The sequence below is a fragment of the Eupeodes corollae genome, chromosome 3 (assembly GCF_945859685.1).
Source record: "Eupeodes corollae chromosome 3, idEupCoro1.1, whole genome shotgun sequence".
Lineage (NCBI taxonomy): Eukaryota > Metazoa > Arthropoda > Insecta > Diptera > Syrphidae > Eupeodes > Eupeodes corollae.
The window spans coordinates 45,436,519-45,451,641 of NC_079149.1; the positions used below are offsets into that span (position 1 = coordinate 45,436,519).

Sequence of the window (15,123 nt, forward strand, 5' to 3'; positions counted from 1 at the left end):
GTTTTCAATTCTAAGTAAAATTTTTAAGACATTGCTAAAAGGATTTATATTATATAAACTTCGAGCTATTGTTGGCCATGTAGATATTTTATTCATGCGTTGACATTTTTAGGTTCAAAACATTTAAAAGAAATTAATGAGAAGTTAATTTAAGTATATATTTTTTCTGGAATTTGATTGACATTTTAAATTGTGTCTTTTCATTTTACACCAAACGTAATAGGACTTACTTGCTTAACTTACTAAAGGTGGCGCTACAGTCCGGGGCGTACCAGGGCCTCAACCAACTTGCGTCTCCAGCCAGCTAGCTAATAGGACGTAATAGGACTCCATAATAAAAATAATTTCCAGCATTTTTTTTTTGGACTTATTGGATTCTTAAATTTTGTCTTACTTTTTCTGAAGAAAAGTTTTCTTAAAAATCGAATTGATTGTAAAATCAACAAGTTAAGATTTTTGCAAAAAAGCATATAAAACTTATCGTTGATTCACATCTACACCACATACAGCTCCAGCTGATAGTGTTAATATAAAAAGAAACTCGTTAACATACGATTTGCCTGATATTATTTATTATTAAATTCACGTCACGAAAAGCTTTTCTCAGATTAATCATAATTTTCACACCTAAACATTAAACAGTCGCATGTTTATAGCTAGAATTTGTATAAAATTGGCTCTTCGCACTTTGGATGTTTTTTATTTCGAAATATCAGCTTTTGAGTTTTTTTTTTGAATGATAGTTCTTTCTCTTGAAAAAAAGTATTGGTATGGAAAACAAAAGCATTATCACATGGTCTTCCGGATTATCAATCGAAAAGGTTATATGACATGGCTTTCCTGTTTCTAATCAAGTCCAAATAAGATACGAGACTAGGAATATGGTAGGTATGTCTACTTTATGAATAAAAGCTAATAATTTTACTATATCTGAGAATATACAATATAGGTACATATATATTTATACATAAATGCGTTTGTGTATGTTTTCGGTGCCCAGTGCTAGCAAACAGATAGCTAACAAATATAGCCCTCGAAACCGGGTGGTGAATGATGATAAGTGTTGGTGTTGCCGTCTATAGTGTTTTTATATTATTTGTTTTAAATAATTTTAATGACGGCTATTTAATTATCACTTTCAAGTTGTTTTTTAACTCTTTGTTTCCCACGAATAATTGGTCATGTGAAATATACATTTTTGCAATGCAAAAATCACACATGATCGGACACTTAATATTTAGAACATTGTTGCGTTTTATTTCCATCTCACGCATCTCATGGCAACCTTAAGATGGCAAGGTATGGAAGAGACAAGTTTTTAAGATACAGGGTCCAACAAAAAGATCTCCCATATTTTAAAAGGTAATGACAAATAAATAAACAATTTAACAGAAAAATTGTATTGAATTGAATTTTTAAATTGGAACCAGACTTCGTTGTGGTTTAAGTTGTGATTTAAGTTTGGTTGGTTGTGCAACAGCACACCAAACTGTCACATAAGGGCCACACTATTATGATTACTTAAAACGGCACGTTCTATCTATATATAGCCGGAATACCATTTTATCTATAATTAGCTCGAAATATAAACGTCTAAAAATACGGGATTTTTTTTAGCCGGACCCTGTACTTTAGGACTTTTCTTGCCATTCTTCTTCAAGGCCTGTTCTACTGGTCCTTAAGTTCTTTTGAGCAACTCGACGTCCCAATTCATTGCATATATGCTGGATTGCATTGAGGACAGGTGTTTTTTTCTGTATTTAGGACACCTAAGGGAAGTTATACAATAACCACGATCATGCTGTACAAGATGTGTGCTTTGGGTAGTTGTCCTGGGAGAAGAATTTGTTTTGTATTTCGAGTTTACTGACACTGGATTTAAAATTTTGTTCCAAAATATTGATGTTAGCTATTTGTTACCTTTTTCGAACCATTGAACTTGCAACAAATCCTCATACCGACCAACACAGCACCGTCATGCTCAACAGTTGCTCGAGCTTGCTTATGAGAAAATTCTGCTTTTGTTCTCCGCCATACATTCATTCTTCTCAATTAACATTTAAGGTTAAATTTGCTAAAGATTCAAAGAATAAGAAGGGATTTCAGTTGATTAGCCTTAAAAGTAGTTTCTCATCGTATGTCTCCAGCTTTACTTTCTTTTTACTTCTATGCTCACATTATGAATCCTATTTTAAATCGTGAAATTATGAAGTGAACTGTGGAAGGACTCAGTTGCACAGCCTGACTTAATCAGGTACCCAAATGTTTGTTTGAAGAAAACTCTTTTAGTGATAAATTAAAAAAAGACTAAAAATTATATGTGGTTATTTTTCTGCCAACACATGCAAATAGGAATGGTTGTGATTTTTTTCAAAGATCTCTATTTCCGTACGAGTTGTTGGGAGTTAAACAAAATTAATACATAATATAATATCAAAGTTTTATAATAGGCCAAAAAAAAAAAAAGTTACGTATACGCCACCGTATGCATTTTACAAATTTCATCTCGTTTTTTTGACGACTCTCGTGGCATTCCATAAGTTCTTCTACGCGACGAATTTGTAGCAGATTTTTAAACGATGCCAAAGTAGCAAACATCGGTCAAAATGATATTAAAGTCTTCATACAAATGGTAAATAAATAAGTAAATAAAATGATAAGTGTAGAAATGTATTACAACACGAGTAGCTATAGTGTGCTGATAAAGAAGGTGGAGTGAAAAGTTTTGAAAAAGCACAATTAATTATAAAAAGAAAGCAGGCTCTTCAGGTTCATGTTGCTGTTCCGGTTGTTGATGCTCCAAAACTTCACCCCTCAATTCGACGGAGCCATCTTCCATGTTTAAAACTTCTGCTTCTAAATAGGAAAGGGAGGCGTCTGCGTCTGCATCTGCATCTGCAGCCTGAGTTCGTGTTAAAGTATGTCCGGATGTAGTCGCCAAAGTATTTGGAAGTAAATTGGGCTGGGATACAAAAATTGGATTTCCGTTTGGGTTAAACCACTGTTTGGATTTAAGCAAATTTGCTACAGCATCTTCCAGCGAAGATAAAATTGGTTTGGACCTCCTCTAGTTTGCCTTTTAAATTGTTTTTTATTTTGTTCTTCACTTTGAACTTAAAGTCGGCCGAAACCTGATTAAAGCAAACATTAAAATATTTTTTACATTAATGAATTAAGCGATTCAAACCTTTTGCAAACCATCTCCATCTCTTACTGGAGGACCCTTGCTGTTCAGTTATAGAATTCCATTTCCTTTTTATGCCAGTTTTGTTTATTCCTTTCGAAAATCCCCTAGCCAACTGCTCGTTGCTCTCCATCACTTCAACGAGGGCCCATAACTGATTTTCATTTGTTAATTTCAACTGCAAATGTAAACAAATATTTTGTTTTCATTTATCGCAAATAAAGTACTAATAAATTCCATAAAGTAAATGATTTCACAAGGAAACAGTTTTGCGAACATCCATTTCTTCGTCGTGAGCAAATTTTCAAACGAGAGATACCGTCGTTTTTTTTTCATTGTCGTCGTTTCCTTTTGTCTTACAGAATGTTGAATGAAAGCATTCAACACACTTTACGTTTACACACGACAACAAAAAGAGTGACAAAATTTGAAAACGACTTATGGAATGCAGATTGTGTCGTGTCGTATATTTTGCTGTCGTTTACGACATCGGTAAAAGGGGTGATTGACTCAAATAACATTAAGAATTACGGAAATACGAATTATGGAAATACAAATTTGATTTTATTTCAATATTTTCAAAACATTGAATAAAACGTGTATTTTACTGTTATAGTGAATTAGAGTTACCCGCACCTTATGGAAAGAGCCTGTTGTATGATATGTACTGTGATGTTGCTGTTCATACGGAAAGTGGAAAGCTCTTCAATTAAGGTACTTCAAACCCAATTTATCTCTCTTAATGTGTTCTTAATTTTCTAAAAAAAAAAAATAATTATAATTCTAGAAATAAGTTTTAAAAACGTGTTGAAAAACTACAGGGTGGACAATTTAGTGAATCGTAATATTAACAAAAAGCCAGTATCATACCTCCGGAACGAAATAAGGTGCTTTATTCCTAAGGCGTTACCTGAGCCAAATTAAATGACTTTTTTTTGCTGAAATTGAAGAAATTGACAACTTTTGGTATATGCAAGATAGAGTGCCATGCCTCGCACACAATTGATCTATTACGAACCAAATTCCCAAAACGTGGTAAACGCCTTTTTGATGTGATTTAATCAAAAATCCTAAACAAAAAAAAACGAAAATAAACGAAGTGGCAACGCTGCTGACTATGGTGAATGGACAGACAATTTCTCAGCCCGTCCGTCGTCGCGTCATCATGATCGTCGTCGTCGGTCGGCTGTTTCATTAAAATTCGTCTTGCTTTTCCACACCACCACCGCCACCGCCGCCACCGTACGTACACAAGCAACATGTACTAAAAAGTCTCATCGTTGAGACTTGAGCGTTGACCATTTTCTTATAAAAACTTTTATTTTTTAATTTAGTACATATTAGTATTTAGCTTGAAACAAGTCTTACTATTCGTTCAGTATGAGACCCGCACTTGTCGGCGTTATATCGTCGGTATACCAAACAAAATAAAAAATCCCCTTTCAAATCGCATTTAGCATTTACGTAAACTTTGAAAAATAATAAATAAAGAAACAAACAAGTTCGAAACAAAATTAAAAGCTTTTTTTTGTACCTTCCTTTTGTTGTTATTATTATGAAATAAAAAGCCTAACAAGTTTTCACTCGAATGCTAACCGTTGTGCTGTGTGCTGTGCTTGTTGTTGAGTCGTTTGTGGACTTTAAACCTAATTCAAAACGCTAACCAAGCCAATATATACTATACACCTACATATATATCTAATATATTATAATAAACAAATGCAATTTATAAATTAAAATCAGCCCGGGAGAAAAAAGCGTGATTAAGTTGTTAGTTTTCTGAATAATTTAAACAACCAACAAAAGCAAAATATTGAATTATAAGAAAATTAAAGTACGAAGTGCATTTGTTTATTTATTTTTGTGTTTCTGTTTTGCATCTGATTTGTTTCGAAATAAAGTGCAATTCATTCAAAAACGATTTTGAAATAATTTTCAATTAGTACGAAATATAAGAAGAAGCAAAAAAAGCAAGCCAAGTGATCTTTGTTCGGTTGAGAGCAAGTGTGGTGGAATCTATCAAACCTGCTCTGTTTGGAAACATCTGTACCTACAAAAAAAGGTGCTCTCTATAATACGGCAAGTGTTTGAAACGTCAAAGCAGCCAAATACTTTATTTTTGAGAATAAACTAAACTAAAAAATAACTTCCGTGTGCTTTATTAAATATAACATAATAAATACAAGAATAGTGAAAGTATGCTTCTCGTTAAATTGTAAAAAAAAACATCAAAACGATCTTGAAAGCTAGATCACATTATAAAGACTTTGTCATACATCTCGGGCTTCACCTGTCAGATTGTTAAGTTGAAGAACATCATCTCGTTTATCGCTCTTTTGTATGTTTATGGGTTAATCCATTGCCTTACGTCATTCAAAATAACAGCTGTTTAAATTAAACGCAACTACGAGTAAGTTAAATTATATTATTCGAAAAATAATTGCATCGTTTTTGTTTGGCCTTTTGATTATGTTTCTAGGTGTTTAATGGGGATGTTAATAGTTGTTTTGCTTTGGTCTTCAATATACAGAGCGGTGGTTTCTTTTAATTATTTGATGATGATCATGATATTGTGATGATGGTGATGCACCTTTTTATTTATAATAATGCAATGAGGCTAGGAAATAAATGTATTCAGATTTGTTTAGGCGTTGTGTAACTTGTGTGTTGTAATTCAAACAATAAGCAGGTGTAGGTTTGACAGCTGTCAAAATGGATTTAAGTTTGTTCTCTGTTTTTATATAACACCTTGTCTGCACTATCAAAAACTAGTTTTACATAAATCTCAATGGGCTTACATTTACATTATTGAAGGTGTCAACATAAGGGTTTGCCTTTATTACTACATAATAAATAAACTGACCAAAATCTAGAGTTGTTGGCTGTTGTTTGGTTAAGGTCTTTGACCCATCTGACCAAGAAATTAAAGTTTCAGAGAAAAAATTATAAATTGAATTTGTGAAAAATAATGGCATTGACTTTTATCTATTGAAAAATAAAATCGGAGATCTTACGAACTAAAATTAGCAAAAGACATTTCTCATTAAACTATTTTAACGGTTTTCATTAAAATTAAAAACCTTTAGGCGTATTCTAGAAACTGGATGTTATTTAAAAGTGGGTTTTTGTTTTTGTTCTGCGGCGAAATGCTATTTAAATTTGATTGATAAGTTTTAAAAAGCTCAAGGTTGTTTTTTTATAAAACTATATTATTTTTTATTAAGCAAATAATATATAGACTGGCCGCGTTTTATTATCACAACGATTTAATCCAAACAGAAGAGGAAAATAAAATGGTTTGGGTTCGATATCCCGCTTTTAGTAGTCCCGTTTTTTATTAAAATGTTTGATTTTTAAAAATCGCTGGATTTTATAACTGTATTTTTTTTGGGATTTTCTAAAAACTAGATTTTAAAAAGCTGGATTCCAATACGCTCCCAAATAAAACAGCTGTGATCAACATATTTGAAATATATTATTTGGCGTTTGAAATGCGAGTTGCCATTAGATAATTTTGTCCAACGATGACTTTTTGTTCTTTTTTTTAAGGAAGAATGATATACATATGTTTTATATTTTTTGCACTTATTCATTTTAATTTCATGAAGGTTTTGTTAAAAAAAGGTAAATTTTGCTATCGATTACATACAAAATATGTGTATAAACATTAACCTTATCGTTATGTAATTACTGATTTTTGGATCATAAAAATAGATCCAAGCTTAAAGCAGGATTTTGCTTAATTTTTATAACGTTAAGAAATAGATGATCTCAAAACGGCTAATATCTCAATTCATAACCAAAAATTCCGGGAATTGATATACATATAAAACTACCCACCCCCCCCCCACCCCTTCAAATGACATTAGAATTTTGTATCCCACAATTCGAAACGTATTGGAAAGTTTTCTAGCGGTATAGCCTCCAACTTATTTTTTGTTTCAGGAAGTTATTACCATTTGAAAAGATGTTCACAAGAAAATATCTTAAGTTAAACCCATAGTCCAGAATATGCATGGGTCAATGTTTTGGAAAAATGATTACGTATTGCGTCACGAGTCCTGAATGTTTGCGTTTTTGAAAGCAATCAAGATTTTACTTTTCTTGTTGCCTTTAACCCAAATCAGTGAAAAATACTTCCGATATTCCAACAATGTCAGTAAGTTTCGACTTCTAAATTTTTCGAAGTTAATGGCAACGATTATTCTCGAGAGGAATAAGTCCAGGATCGAGTCTACCCTCAATAGGGAACAAGCGGGTTTCGCAGTGGCCGATCGTGCGTAACCCACATAAACACCTTGCGAATCATACTCGAACAATCATCTGAGTACCAATTACCGCTGTACCTAATGTTTGTAGATTTGGAGAAGGCGTTTGATCGGTCAATCTTGAATGCATCTGAAGATCGCTTGTTGCGCCAGGAATCCCTGAGAAAATTGTCGCTGTTATCAAAGAATCGTACAACAACGCAAGGTGTTTTGTGTTGCACAATGGACAGCTTTCCGACTCTTTCGATATGCGTTAAGGAGTGAGACAAGGAGATGTCTTGTCACCAATTCTGTTTTTGCTGGCGATTGACGATGTGATGACTGCCACGGTGGGTACTAATGTAAGGCACGGTCTCCAATGGAGTTTGTTTAACAAGCTTAGCCACATAGATTATGCTGACGATATACATATGTCTCATGGCAAACAACACGGCAGGCTTAAATCAGATGTGTCATTCGCTGCAATTGAATGGAAAGGTGGCTGACTTGAAGATTAACACAAATAAGACCAAAGTAATGACCACAGGATAAAGCCCACAAGGTCGAGCAGTTTAGTTAGCTGGGAAGTTTTAAAGCTCTCGTTGGCGGAACGGACCTGGAATAAAAACAAATCCCGTAGTGCTTTTGGATTCCTTTGTCCTGTGTGGAACTCCGCAAAATATCGCTACGCACTAAGTTTAAACTCTTCGAATCCAACGTCAAATCAGTGCTGTTATATGCTTTTGAAACATGGAAATGCTCTGCCAATATCTCAAGCAGACTACAAGCTTTCGTTAACCGTTGTCTGCGCTCTATTTTGAAGATCCGGTGGCCGCAAACCGTATCTAACGCTCAACTGTGGAATAGGACCGGACTGAAAAAATTGGACGTAGACATCATGCAACGGAAATGGCGTTGAATAGGCCATACACTGAGGAAAGCTGACCACAATATAGCAAAACAATCCGTCCAATTGAATCCTCAGGGTAATAGACGCGTTTGAAGACATAGGACAACTTGGAGGTCATCAGTTTTGAAGGAGACTCGTGCTCAAGGTATTCAATCATGGCCACAGCCCACAGCTGAGGTCAGCGGTGATTCGAGATAGAAGGAAGGATATTGTTGCTGCCCTTTGCTCCAGGAGGAGTTAAAGCGCTGCTGTACTTGCAGTCGGACAACATATATGACGTGGATAAATTGCTTCAGACATTAAAAACTAACAATTTACTGCTGTGTGCTAAAGACGCATTCATATTTTTAAAACGGTCGCGGTAGAAAATTGGTTGGATCAGCTAGCATTTTGTTAAAACTGCATTTCTTAGAGCATTAAGTTTATGTATTTGATATCAATACAATCACATTATTTATAAGAATGTTTTCACATAGGACTGCTCATCCTTTGATATACTGAACACTTACTCTTACTGTACTTGGTTTTATTGAATGATTAATTATTATTATTCTGTTTTTGTCTGATCTGTTTTTGTTTCAATTTTCATCCCAGACATCACGTTTTTTTTTTAAGTTTCAACTTAATCACCATTTATTGACTTTCTAACTCAGTACACTTAACTTGCATTTAAGTGATGAGTTTTCTTTTTAATTTTTGCTATTCATGATGATGCAGCTGTTAAGATTATATTAATCAGTAATTGACAGTTTTATATTATTTATTTTATTTATATGTTTAATACATTCATTGCAGTATATGTATTTTTTTTGTTACACATGTGACACACACATTTTAAATAATCGCTTGATTTAATAAATTATTGTAATTTATAGATGATTAATTAAATTTGCATGTAGTTATCTTTTACATGCAAATGTATTTTGTATGTACGTAATGCTTGAACTCATTATAAAAATTACTTTATTGATAGGATACTGTTTTTTTTTCAATAATTATATACCTACTTACTATACGCACACACTCATTTATTCTGGTGAGAAATAATGTGTTTTTATCAGGAAAATATAAAACAAAGGCCACCTGTTGCAATGCAACAGTGCGTTGTCATAAACTCTTTTTCATAATTAATATTTAACGTATTCTCTTCAATTGTCGTCTTATAAAAAAGACAATATTTAAATATATTTTTTTTCATTTTTTTACTTTTTGTATAATTAACAATACTATACGATAAAGGAAAGTCACTGTCATGCTTAGGTATACAATTTGTGTGTTAATCTAAAGAAGCATTACGTATTACGTATTTCGAATACTAGAATATTATTTATTTTTTATAATTCAAAAAACAAAATTTATACATTTTATCAGCTGTTGTTTTTTCTTCTAAATCATTATTTGTCAAACAATTTTTTGTATTTACTTATGCTCTGTTTATATGGTATGTTTTGTTTTATAAAAATTTAAATATTTCGAAACAATAAACAATTGGACCTTTCAATAAGATTGGCTCATTGTTGAAATCAATTAAAATAATCTTTGTGTGTCATATTAACGACTTTATTTTTCATTAAAAAAGACTTATATGTCATAATAAAAGAAAAAAATTAACTTGAAATAGAAATTGAACTATTGGCAGAGACTAGAAATGCAAGTTAAAAACCTAAAATTACCAAAGATAATCGCATAAAGTTTTAAACACGTTATTCATTTAGAATTTCGTCAAATTCCATATAATTAATTCAAATTTCTCAATAAAATTAGAAATAATAATTAGTAGTCGTTGTACATTGTTGGAAGTGATTCCCTTATCCCTTTAGTTTCCAAAAACGTAAACAATTTCGCACAAGACCATAAACAGTGTCAAATTATTAGTTTTTACCGAGAATAATATTTTCTGGGAATTTTTTCTTTTGACGAAACGCACAAATTTTCCACTTTGTTGCATATGAAAATCAGAACCAAGCTTCTCTAAAAACTCATTTTCAAAGTAAATAGATTGAAAAGGTAATGAAATCTTTCTAAGTTATCCATGTTCACAATTTTACAAAGATGGGGAAATTGGAAAATTGTTTCCAAATTAGGCCCTATATGAAAAAGGCTTAAATTCTTACAAAAATATTAAAACAACAAAAAAGTAGTATTAGCTCCCAATCTTTAACTTTTAGTGTCAGTTTATTCATAGTGAGTTGGATTTTTATTATGATTTCCCCTTATCCTGTCAAATACATTTTTTTTAAACAATAATCCGCACATGACCCGCATCCAAAACCAAAAATAATTAATTAAAGTGAATAAATGACTTTTAAAGTGAGTAATTCCCAACAAAACGATCCGCAGTGGCCAGATTTTTGTATTTAAAAATTGGTACAACTGAAAGAAGATCTGTCAAAATAATAATAAAAAATTCAAAAAGGGGGTTTGTTCGTAGCTTGAATTCTTTATATACCTGAATCGAGTTGAGATTTATCTATTCTAAACTGAGATAAACCTTTTAAAACATAGCAAAACATAAATATCTTTTCTATTGTTTTTTCTTGCAAAATAAGCCCAGTTGGTCCATTTTCACTAACAAAACTAAATAATATCAACAGTAATCGATTCGTTTTTTCCGCAATGAAAAACACACATGATTCCAAATTCAGAACTACTCAACGAACACAGCCATCGAGATACAAATGCAATATCAATCGTACCAACATTTTTGAGAACGAAATGACATAAGATCCATTCGAGGCTCGTATAAATGTCAAAAACCTATCCATAGTGAGATTCTACTCTAACTTTTATCGGTGTTATTCTCACTGTGGATATTGTTTTTGTTATTTGTGCAAAATCCTAATTTACTATGGATAGATTTCCCAACAAAACACGGGTAATAAAACATATTAAATAAATTACAACTTTCGGAAATCGGTTCACGTTGCGTATGATGGGAATCAATTGACAAGAGCGGTCTGGCTCTTAAGGAAATTGAAGGAGCATACAGATGGAAGCAGTTAAGCAAACTCTCACAATCAATAGTTGAAGTCAAAATATCACTAATAAACATGGCACTATACATTTTTCTTCTCGACTGTATTCCCAGTAAAAGGCATTTCGAATTATAACATTGTTTTCAAAATTATTTCGAAGAGCAAATCTGAGAAATTTTGTTTGAACATTTTCAATTCTCTTTTTATTAAACTCAGTTGTAGAGTTCCAAACAACACAGTTATTTTCAAGAACAGGACGCACAATACTGCAATATAGAGATTTAATAGTGTAAGGGTCCTTAAATTCCAATGAGTTTCTTTTGATGAATCCAAGTAAAGAATTTGCTTTGGATACAATATGATTAATATGTAAGCTTAATTTCAATTTAAAATCAAATATAACGCCAAAGACTTTGAACTTTTCAACTAATTGTAACGGTAAATTATTGAATGAATAGTTTCGAAGAATATTTAACAAAGTTCCAGTGTAGGTCATACAAGCACACTTGTCAACAATAATGGTGAAAATGTAAACTATCTATATTCTGTCGTTGTTCATCACCTATGTGTTTTGAATATTCTTTAGGAAATACGACTCTTGATAAAATTAAAGAAAAGAACGATCTAGATGTAATATTTGACACTAGGTTCAATTTTAATAGTCACATAGACTATCTAATAGCCAAATCAAGTACTATGTTACGATTTATTAGAATAAATTCGAAGGAGGCTCTTAAGAGTGAAGGAATCCTTAAATTCCTTCACTCTTAAGGGCCTATATTTCTCATACGTAAGGTCTATTTCGTAATATGGTTGTATAGTTATTCCATTCACTCAAATAGACTAGAAAGAATTCAAAATGCCCTTCTATATACATGTTTTATCTATTACGTTGGAATATTCCTCGACCTTCATATGATGCCTGATGTTTGCTTTTTGGACTACAAAGCCTTGAAATTCGACGAAAATATTTTGATGCAATGTTTATTAGAGACTTAATAAATTCTAAAATTGATTAAGTAAAGTTTGTTTTAATTGTCCGGAGTATACTGTAAGAGTGTTTTATACCTTCCTCAACACGGAGTAAATTATGGCTTACGTTAGCCAATTTCCCGTTGTTTAAGACAGTCAAATTCAGTGTGTAAAAATGAAAATGTAGATTTTTTCCAATGTTCTAGTAGAGATATTTTTAATAAGTAGTCTATAAGAGCTGACATCAATACGGAAGCGATGATGAAATGTGCTTTCTACAGAAAAGAAATATTTTTTACATCGAAAATATTTGTTTATGGAAGACTTTAGACTAAATTTACCCAAATGTACAAAAAGAGAAGAAAAGCACTTTTGTAAGGGTGTTTTCTGAGACGTGTGAATTGAAGAAGAAGTTAAACGCATACAATTTAATGTTATGGCCAAGGATTAAGCATTTTCCATTATTTTGAAAATGTTTTCGGAAGTGGATGCCTAGGCTGGTTCGAATAAATTCCTGCTGAAAGGCCTAATTTTCGAACACTTTTTATAGCAATAAGTGTTACTTGTCTAGAGCTTACCTGCGTAGACAAGTGACTTTATATGCACTCACAAAAAATAGTCCAGCCATGTTCAATCGCATGACCCTGGAGGCAACGCCACATGCCGACGATGTTCAAGACAACGTCCTTACCGAAAGTTTCCTTAAATAAATTGATTGTTTCGCTGCGTCACACAAATCGAACCATTATTTTGGTGATTAATTTGAAAGATTTAGAGACTCTGGTTCCAAAGTAAGTTTATTCATTATGACAGCTGTCAAAAAGACCAACTCCGAAAAAAGTAATGCCAGATTAAAAATAATACGTCTAAATAACATCCTTTGTTTTTTTTCCTGACACATTTATTTGGATAAGTTATAAAAGTTATTTCTGGTATGAATGGAAACTCAAGGCAAACTTCAAAATACTATCAAAATGAAGTATATAGAGGTTCAGTTTTTGTTATATGACACTGAAAGTCTGTCAAGATTTCTGGCAGGAGACAGCTGTCAGTGTCAAAATAATCTATAATTCAAAGAGAAACCACTAGACGGACCATTAAATGTTTGCATTTAAAAATACTGCACTAAATTTTTTTCTCATTTTATTCAGCCCTATCATGAGTTCGGAAACTTTCGCGTTTCTCGAAAACAACTAATACCAAATCTTCGTAGTGAAAAATCTCATACAACTTTGCCTTACAACGGATTTCGTGCTAGGGTTTTTTTCGGAGTTGGTAAAAGTTTTTGATTACGATGTATATTTAAGATTATAGGATTTAATATTAAGGACTTAAGATTTAACTGAAGGACTAAAATTATAAAAAAAACACTGAAATTATTTCTTTCCCCTTTTGTAATCAGTAAAACAACAGCGTTTCTAAATTGAACGACCTACTGCCAATTTCGTTTTACAAAACGTTTATTAATTTTGGATGTCTAACATTACTTAACATTTTGTTCAATTTTATTAGTGCGAAACCATGTTTTTCACAAACTACAGATTTTACGCATTGATAACTTTTAAAGGTTCATTAACCGTTCGTCAGTAAAAAATAAAATAAAAAAAATAAAGTTGTTGCGTGTCATAGTCATTAAAACATTAAAACAAATAAATTATAGTCATGAAACATAAAATTATTATAAAAATATTTGTATACAGTATACACACAGAATACACAAGTATTTGCACCTACATATAACTCATAATACAATCTCTGTGACTATGTACTATATTTTTAAAAATAATCATAAAAGAAATTCAACTAATTTAAAACTAATTATGTACATATATGAATAACCCCATCATCACGAATGAATCCAATTTTAATTGTCTAACGATTCACTGAAATCTTTTCGACTTTGGATAATTTCGACGCAGAAATAAAAATTAAGTGATGAATCACAAATTTACACAAACGTAAAGGGGTTTCAACTTGTTTGAAAATTACTTTTGAAATAAGAAAAAGGCTAGACTTTGTTCCGAGCTGATTTATTAAAATAAATGTCTGCCAAGAAACAACAAAAAACCGTCAAAAAAAAATAAATGCCAAATTAATTTTCAAAACATATTGTCTGTGTACTTGGAAAAATAATGTAGTTTATATGCTTTCAAAGTCTGTTGCCAAAAATTGTGTATGAATGGAAATTTTTCGTACTTGTTATAAATAGGTAAATATTTACAGAAGGCAGTTTTATTTCTTGTCTCCTTTGGAATAATATGTATGTAAATTAAAGAAAAACAAAATAACAACTACTCGTACATCTTTGACTATTTAAGGGATGACGGAAACGGCCTTTTAATTATTCCATTTGATACAGAAAGACAAAAACACTTTTTGCCATCTCATATGTCTTTTGGTGGGCTTTGAGCGTTGAAACATTTGAATTCTCAATCGATTCAATTTCGATTTGTTTATTTTATAAATAAAATTGTGTAATCAAATTAAATTACCTTCCCTTTTTTTTTGAAAATATTTTAACATGCTTCAGGTGTTTTGTATAAATATATGTATGTATGCTGAAGAAGAATGTTTGCTTTTCTTTTTCTTTAAAATGCTTAAGAGACTATAAACGGAAATAAAGGAATCCATAAAAGTGTTTAAGCCATTTCAAATAAGGTAAAAATAGACATATTACACTTACACGGGATGTTATTATTTCTATAAAAACGTTTTATTTTTAAGTTAGAAATATATATTTTTTTAAATCGTACGTGTAACTTAGTGTTAAAATAGAAATGCACCACTTATAGCTATGTCCAAAAAATAGAAAAAAAGGAACACAAATTAATGTTT

At 31.8% G+C, this 15,123-nt stretch overlaps 1 protein-coding gene across 3 annotated transcripts in view; it reads left to right on the plus strand.

The window, feature by feature from the left end:
• The first annotated feature begins 4,591 nt into the window (after positions 1–4,591).
• Positions 4,592–15,123, plus strand: part of LOC129950893 (phosphatidate phosphatase LPIN3) — a 32,320-nt gene continuing 21,788 nt past the window's right edge. Inside the window, exon 1 of one of the 3 annotated variants that reach the window (XM_056062827.1) lies at positions 4,592–5,594. The gene's annotated coding sequence lies outside the window, so the exon portion shown is untranslated. The remainder of the gene's footprint in view (positions 5,595–15,123) is intronic. The other 2 variants (XM_056062828.1, XM_056062826.1) reach the window with 2 other exon arrangements.